This window comes from Chinchilla lanigera, unplaced genomic scaffold (genome assembly GCF_000276665.1).
Source record: "Chinchilla lanigera isolate Chin_1 unplaced genomic scaffold, ChiLan1.0 scaffold00070, whole genome shotgun sequence".
Taxonomy (NCBI): domain Eukaryota; kingdom Metazoa; phylum Chordata; class Mammalia; order Rodentia; family Chinchillidae; genus Chinchilla; species Chinchilla lanigera.
The window spans coordinates 7,504,872-7,512,643 of record NW_004955471.1 but is presented as its reverse complement, the minus strand read 5'-3'; the positions used below and the strand labels follow the sequence as shown (position 1 = coordinate 7,512,643).

Below are 7,772 nucleotides of genomic sequence, written 5' to 3'. Positions count from 1 at the left end.
GAAGTTATTTGTCACTATGACAAAAAAGCCTGCTAACATCTCATGCGTCCTAATCCTTAGGGCAGAGAGGAGAAGAGCAGCTGTGGACGCACAGAAGGCCACGTGCCACAAAGGGGACCACAGTTCCTCAGCCCCAAGCCGAGCAACACCTGGAGGCGCCAGTGGGGAGAGGCAGGAAAGGACCTGCGCACTGTGGCCACCCACACCTTGATTTTGGACTTCCGGTCTATAGAACCATGAGAGAATATCTTTCCGTTATTTAAAACCAGCCGTTTGAAGCAATTTACTATGGTAGCCCAGAGAAACTAACACAAGGACGTAGGAACCGTGGCACTGGCTGGCTCCATCACCTGGGGGCCACAGCCGCGGATAATCTCGAGAAGAGGGATCCCGAACCAGGTTCTTCCTAAGTAAGGGGAATGACCAGGAGTCGGCAAAGGCGGTGATGGGAAAAGGCCAGGCTGGTAGGAAAAGCAACATGGTGCAGACTCCAGCACGCTGTGGGGTTCAAGGAGAAAGAGGGGCGGCCGGGGAGCTCAGTGGTGGCACACACGCTTAGCATGTGCCTGCTGTGGGCGCGATCCCCAGCGCCAGAATGACAGCAAACACCGAGGGTGGCTTGGAAAGGACAGTCGGGGAGGGCTCGAAGGCAGGCGGCCTTCTGTCAACACAGACATGGAGGGGATTCGCGGAGAAGATGCCAGGGACGGGGGGATATGGCACAGCTCTACTGGTGGGGAGGGCAGAGTCCCCGCAAGGGGTAGAGAGAGCAGGATGGGGAAGATAGGGCGGAGACAACTGCCGAAGGCTTTGCCCTCCCCTGGGAGCTGGCACGCTGCGTCCTCAGCACACAGCCGCATGGCTCCTTGCCCTGGGGGACGGCTCTCCTGTCACCAGGCACACCTGTGTGCGGCCGCCCGGGACTGCTCCAGCACACAGCTGCCTTCTCAGCTTCCCAAGCCCGATAACAATTTCCTAAGGGCAGAGCTAAAGCGCTGGAGCTCGTCTGTCTAGATAAATGTCCAGATTCTATCTCAGGGTTTATAGTAGCGCACACCGAACAGTACGGGGTCTGTTGCCTAAATCACGGTGTAGTTGCACGACGGCACATTATGCAGCCCTAACAAATGACGCGGTTGAAGGAGGTGAGTCAGTGCCCCCTCCCGCTGCTGCCACAAAGCCCCACGGACAGGGTGGCTTCTAAATGTTGAAATTTACTTCTTGGAGTTTTGGAGGCTGGAATTCAAGCTCAAGGTGGCAGCAGATCTGATGTCTGGTAAGGCTCCCCAGTGGCAGGAGAGGGGCAGACCACTTCTGGTGTCTTTAAGGAGGCTACCAACCCCAGCCCTGGGGGCGCGACCCCAAGGCCTCCACACCTCAGGAAGGCCCTTCTCCTCACAGCGTCTCCTTGGGCTTCGCTTGCAGCATGGATGCAGGGAGGACACCGACGTTGGCGAGGGAGGCCGCCGAGGGCCATGGCCGCAGAGTTGGACCTAATCGGGCAAAGCAGACGAAAGCCCTCGCTGGGAAGCATGGGGCGTTGTCATTTCCTTCCTGCTACGTTTTCTGCAAACGACGGTGAAAGATGAGACTCCCTTTATCATCTGAAGGAGAAAAGAAAACTGGTCTTAACATGTTTCCCGCACGCTTCCCCTCCTCTCTGGGAGGGACCTTTCAGGAAATTTCCCAGACAGCCCTTCCCTACCTTGCCTGCCCTTCCTTCTGGGCAGCTGCTTCTCAAGGGACGGAGGTGCTGCCCTGTCCCTCTGACCCTGAATGGACCGAACCGATGTTTGTCAGCCCAGCCTGGGCCTGTGGGGATGTGCTCCCTGTCCCACGGGGCCTGTCACTGGCTGGATGTGGTGCCCTCCATCCCTAGGGTCCTTTTCTCCCCTGGCCTCGGCCTTGGGGGCCTCGCCCCGCTCCCTGCCCTGGAACTCCATGGGCCTGACGCCTCAGCTCCTGTGGCTGACAGCTCTGTCCGTGGCCCCCCGCTGCTCCCTGCATCCCCGCAGGACCCCTGGGACGGAGGGCAGGGAGGAAGGCGTGGCATCTGTCTCCAGGGATTTGCCTCTGGTTCGAGCTGGCTCACCTGTTGACATTTAAAAAAAAAAATCTAATTCAGTTTCAAGCTATTGACAAATATGACTTGTATCTCTCTCTGTCTTTTAAAAAAGACACTGAGAATCTTGTTGAGCGGATCAGGACTGAGCCCAGGTACCAGGCTCCAGAGAGTCCCTGTTGGACTGTCCATCGGGGATGAGGATAAGCGACCTATCCATCCTACAATTCAGCCCATGTTTTTCCCACGCCGACAAGTCCTGGGTCACAGGCCTTGCTGTGACCCAGCATGGGCACCCGGTGCTCCTCAGTTGGCCAGGCTGGGTGCAGGTTCACATTCCTGTCTGTAAAATGGGTGTGATAGCCCTGCTGTCTCATGGGTGCCTCAAGGATGTTGTCTGTGAAGCCCCGGGCTCATCACCTCCAGTGTCACCCCGATGGTAGGGGCTGGCAATGGAAACTCCCCTGGCACCACCGGTTCCCGATCATCGAGGTCCCTCTCAAGGACTGCGCTTCCTAGCCCCAGCTGTCACAAATCACCCGCTGCACAACCTGCCCTAAAATTTTGCTAGAAATTTCTATCCAACTCAGTAGCTCATGGCAAGAATCCTCTTCCCTCTGTTGAAATTGAAGTCAAGCACCCTTCCTGACACTGAAACGGTAGGGGAGTTGTGTCCAGATCACAGGTAGAACATCTATAAATCACTTTAAAAAGAAACCAAGGAAACACTGGCAAAGGACACAAACAAGGAACTCATAGAAGAGGAAAACTGCAAAGCTGGTAAAAATACAAAAAGATTTAAAAAATGCGAAGAGATGCTCACCTGTAACGGGGAATCGCAGAGTAAAACTGTGGCGAGAAGTCAGTTCACGCTGACCCGATTAGGAAGCGTAAATGTGAGGCAGCTCCAGGGGCTGTGAGGAGGAGGAGCGAGACATCTGCACACACGCGCTGGAGACAGAGGCGGGACGCCCCCCGGAGCAGCCAGGACAGGTCAGACAAGCCGGAGACACCATGCCCCTCCGCTCCGCGAGACGGCGAGGTGTGCAGGGAGGTAAGATTAGTCCCTTGTGTGTGACAGCATTGAGACAGAAGGTATGAACCGCTTGCAGGTTCCTGAAGGAATTCAAAACAGCAATGTTTTATGCAACTAGCATGAGCGACCATGGCGGGGACCAGGAGGGCTTCTACATTCTGGGGTATGCTGCACCCTCTCAGGTGTTCTTAAACCAAGTGATGGTTCCTCCGAGTAACCATTTTGTGAAACAATGCCCTGAAGATGTGTGACTCTTACTGACTGAATAGTATATCTCAGTTAAAAGTCTACAGAAGCTGACCATGGTAGTGAAGGCTTTCATCCCAGCCACTTGGGAGGCTGAGGCAGTAGAATTCTTTGCATCCAGGGGGGCCAGATCAACCTAGGAAACATAGTCAGACCCTGTCCAAACAAAATAAAACAAAACAAAATGTGCGCCACAAATGAATAAACATGCACTGCAGGTATCAGCATAGATCCATCTCAAAAACACAGGGTTAAAAAGACAGACATTGCTGAAGGCTGCGTAAAGAACAGTACTATTACACACAGTTATCAATCGGGAGGCTCCCGCTACAGCCTGGCTCCTCTTGAAAAGTGGAAGGATCTGGCAACGTGAGATCCACAACCCCAGGACCAAGAGGCATTCCTGAATCTGAGCACCACTGCTGTCTTCCACAGTCACCGCACACAGGGGACTGGGGGCCATGCGCAGGGGCTGGCGCCCCCAGGAAGGAGGCCATCAGGGCCTGAAGCAGCCTGCTCTGTCCCCCGCTTGCTCTGGGCATCTAAGTCGGGAGGTCCTGGGGCTGGGGGTTCTGTGTACTTCTTTATAGCACTACTCTGTCCTGGTCCCTCCTTCCATCTTTAAATTCAGGTCCCTGGACAAGGTTTGAGGGGAAACACATAAAAGAAACTCTCTTTGGTGGAGCAAATGTTTTGCCAAAGTTAAATCATTCATCTGCAATCCCGAGATGGGAATGATCATCCGTGACCAGGGCAGGCGGGCACACTGTCCGCGCCTGGACAGCCAGAGGCGAGCTGCCCGCTGCTGGAGCAGGGATTGGCTGGGAGGTCACTCACCCTGGTGCCCCAAGAGCTGGTGCGAAGCCCCTGAGCTGTGCGGAGCCTCTGGGTTTCATTCATACCTGTGTGTGGGCTACGTATGATTGAAAAATACAGTAAATGTTTAAATTTTAAGAGCTTTATTCCAGTAAAAGACGTATTACCATGAAGCCCTCTCAAAATCCTCCCCCTCGCTTTGAACACACTTCTCCCGTTGTTCGCGCTGATTTCTGAAGCACTTCTGGAGGTCCTCTTTCACGTCTGTAGTTGCACTGTCCTGGCTGCCTTGTGCCTCCAGTTGATTCTAAACACTTCCCTTTCGTGGTCACTCTGACCCCGTAGCAAGGAGCTGTGTGGTCTGGAGCTGGTAAGTGAAGTGGCTGAGGACGCGCTGGGGTGTTTCGTGAGCCCGCCTTTCTGTTGAGTGGCATTGGGTGGCACACTCACTGAGTTTTTGATCGTACCTCATAAAGCCATTCATGGAAGAAGACTTCCAGAACTGCTTCAGAAAATGGCAAGAAAATGAGATAAACGTGTTCCAAGGGAGGGGCCCACTCTGAGGGGGATTAATGGCAATGTGTCTTTTCCTGTAATAAACGTTAGAACTTTAAACATTCACCGTATATTTTGATCACACAGTCTATAGTTGATCCTTATCTGTTTTCCCCAGTGATTTACCAATAAAAAGCCCTAATCTAAGGGGCTTAAATGCAGATTTGTGGGAGTGGCAAGAAAAAATTTAAGCCAAGTTGTGGTGGCATGCACCTCTTATCTCAGCTACTTGAGAGGCTGAGGCAGGAGAATCATTTGAGTTGGGGCAGAGGTTCAAGGCCAGCCTGGGCAATGTAATAAGACTTTGTCCTACCATCCCCAAAAAACATATATGCGGAGAAAGTTTTAAAGAGCTGAACTTCAAGACTCTCCAACTCGACAAGTGATAGTAGGAAGACAGAAAAGAGAGGGGGTGGAGGGTGTTGATGACAACAAGGGGACAATGATAGGGCTCCAAGGCCAGGACACTGGCACAGGCAGCAGCCTGGGGCCAGCAGGCCTCCAAACAGCTGTAAGCAGGAGCCCACCAGGGGCCACAGGGCCTCTCCCGCCCACCACGGGCTCATTCCTGTCCCCCTGACAAGCTACCTTAGGCCTCAACTACTCTCTTCCTTTTGAATCGGGGACCTCGCCATCTGCCGCTCTAAAGCCAGCAATTTCCAACCCAAATGTCGGAATAGCTCCTGAGTCCCAGGGCACAGCCCTGCCATCATCTGCACAGTTGAAGGCCATGCTGGAGTTTGTTATTTATTTATTCATCAGTGCTGGGTGTGGAACCCACAGGGCCGCTCTCCTTGGGGTTTATGTGGAACCCAGCACCCTGGAAATCTCTCCTCCTTTTCTCCTCCGGGTCTGGTCACCAGCGCTCATCTCGTCTCCTGTGACCCAGATGAGAAGCGGAGCAGAAAGGGTGCCCGGCCTCGGGGTCACTTTGCTCAGCCCTCAGTGTCCGGATAAGAACTGGGACTCTGTCACCTGGAGGGAGGTGAGTTCAGGTGGTCTGAGCTGACCTCGAGTTTAGTGCTTTTTGAAGAACGAGCTGCAAACCCAGTTATGGGATTCCTGCTCCACATTCAGGGCGCACTAACGGGGTGCTTGAGGGGGTCAGGTTAGATGAGCAGGAGAGGCGCAGGGACCCCCACTCCCCTCGCAGAAAGGGGACGCTGTTTAAGTTTCAAACGTTGGCCCTGAAAGTCTGCAGCACGGGTCACTGCCTGATGCTATTTGGGAAGACAGGAAATGCCCAGTAGCCACAGCCTCGATAGCAAAACAGTTTTCTATTCCCAGAGGCCACCAGCCCCGGGGAAGGAGCCTTGGAGTCTGATACACAGCCAGGCAATGGTAAACCTGGTGGGCTTGCTGATGGCTCCCCCGGGGTACATGGGCTGCCTGTTATAAATATACTTTGCGTTCCAGCGTGTTCTTATGGCAGTTAGCACTGGAGAACAAGTCCTCAAAGGCTGCTGTCATAGCGCTCTAATATCAACCAGAAATTCGTGTACAGAGCAGACAGTACAGGCCCTGGGTTCTGAAAACAGTAGATACTCATAAGAAAAGAGTTTTTCCTCTGCCTATGAATTTAACATGTCACAAACAGAAGTAAAACAAGTCACTTCCGGCAGATACTGAAGTTGGTGTTCCCGAACCGCCTCCCCTGAACACCTGTAGTAGCTGCTCTACCATCACGAGATCAAAATGGCAGACACCCAGGATCTAAATTAACTTTGGCTCATTGTTCAGGGAATTTAGGCTGATTCCATGGCGGAAGAGCAGGGCGGAAGAACATCGCGGATGAAAGCTGCTCACCTGAGAAAGCAGACAGCAGAGGGAGGAGCCAGGGAGGGAGATATATCCTCCATAGTTACACCCCTAGTGACTCACTTTTTCCAATGAAGCTCCACCTCCTTACTGCACATTTAAGTGTAAACTCATCCACGGATCAATCCACTGATGAGTGTCATCCGGTCACCTTTTAGAAGTTCCACCCGGGAACACATGAGACTTCTGGGAACAGTGCAAATTTAAACCATAACAACATCTGTTTATAAACTATGATGGCCTATTCCTCACCTTTTATTGCCACCAGCTAGGGTCAGGTCTCTGTCATCCACTACCCAGTTTACTGTAAGACACTGTCCACTCCTGGGTCTTAGCCACCATAGTCCTGCCGCCATGACTGGTCTACAAAATAGCGATGGCCAGATGACTCTCTCGTGGAAGTTCTCTGAGGCTGCCTTGCTCCTTTCAGAGTAAAGCTGAAGTGCTTTCTTAGCTTGAACATCTCCCCTGCTCTGGGATCTGCCTACTTCTCCAGACCTCTCTACACATCCTGCACACTCATTGCCCAGATTCCTGGAATCAGCCTCCTCTTATTACTTTTCTTGTTGCTGAGACAAAACATCCAATGCCCACAAGTTAGAGGAAGAAAGGTTTGTTTTAGCTCAGTTTTCAGAGGTTTCAGTCCATGGTTGGCTGGCTCTAAGGCAGGGTGGCATGGCAGAGGGACAAGGCAGAGAAGAAACAGTCCATGGCAGGGCAGGCAGAAAGCAGTGAGCAGCAAGCCTTCCTTGCCCTTTTATCCCATCTAGGATACAAGCCTTTTAGGTGGTGCTACCCATACACTGCCCATACCCCGGGCATGCTTTCCATTCTGTACACCAAAATCTACACAAAACGAATTTAGTTACCATGTATCCCAGTATCACACCCTAATCCAGCATTACACACCTATAATTTAGTTACCTCCAAAAAGCCCCACCTATGAGAGCATGAGGCTTCAGAGGGATGGCCTCACTGAAAAACAAAGTACTGCTGGGGAATGGGGTAAGGTGAGGAATGTTCTAGAGAGGCACACTTATCTTTTCCCTGCCCTTTTCCATGTAAATTTCTAGTAACCCCAGTCATATCGGATATTGGGTGAGAGCCACCGTAAGAATGGAAGACGAGTAGCATAAGGAGGAAAAGAACATTTTTAATGGTACCATTGGAAATGCAGTCTCACAAATGGGCTCGTAGCAAATCTCCTCAAGTTGAGGGAGGTCCAGCTGAATATATAAA

The 7,772-nt window shown here is 52.3% G+C and overlaps 1 pseudogene; it reads left to right on the top strand.

Annotated features, from left to right (window-relative positions):
- The first annotated feature begins 3,076 nt into the window (after window positions 1-3,076).
- The window catches only part of LOC102024329, a 40,049-nt pseudogene continuing 35,353 nt past the window's right edge, over window positions 3,077-7,772 (top strand).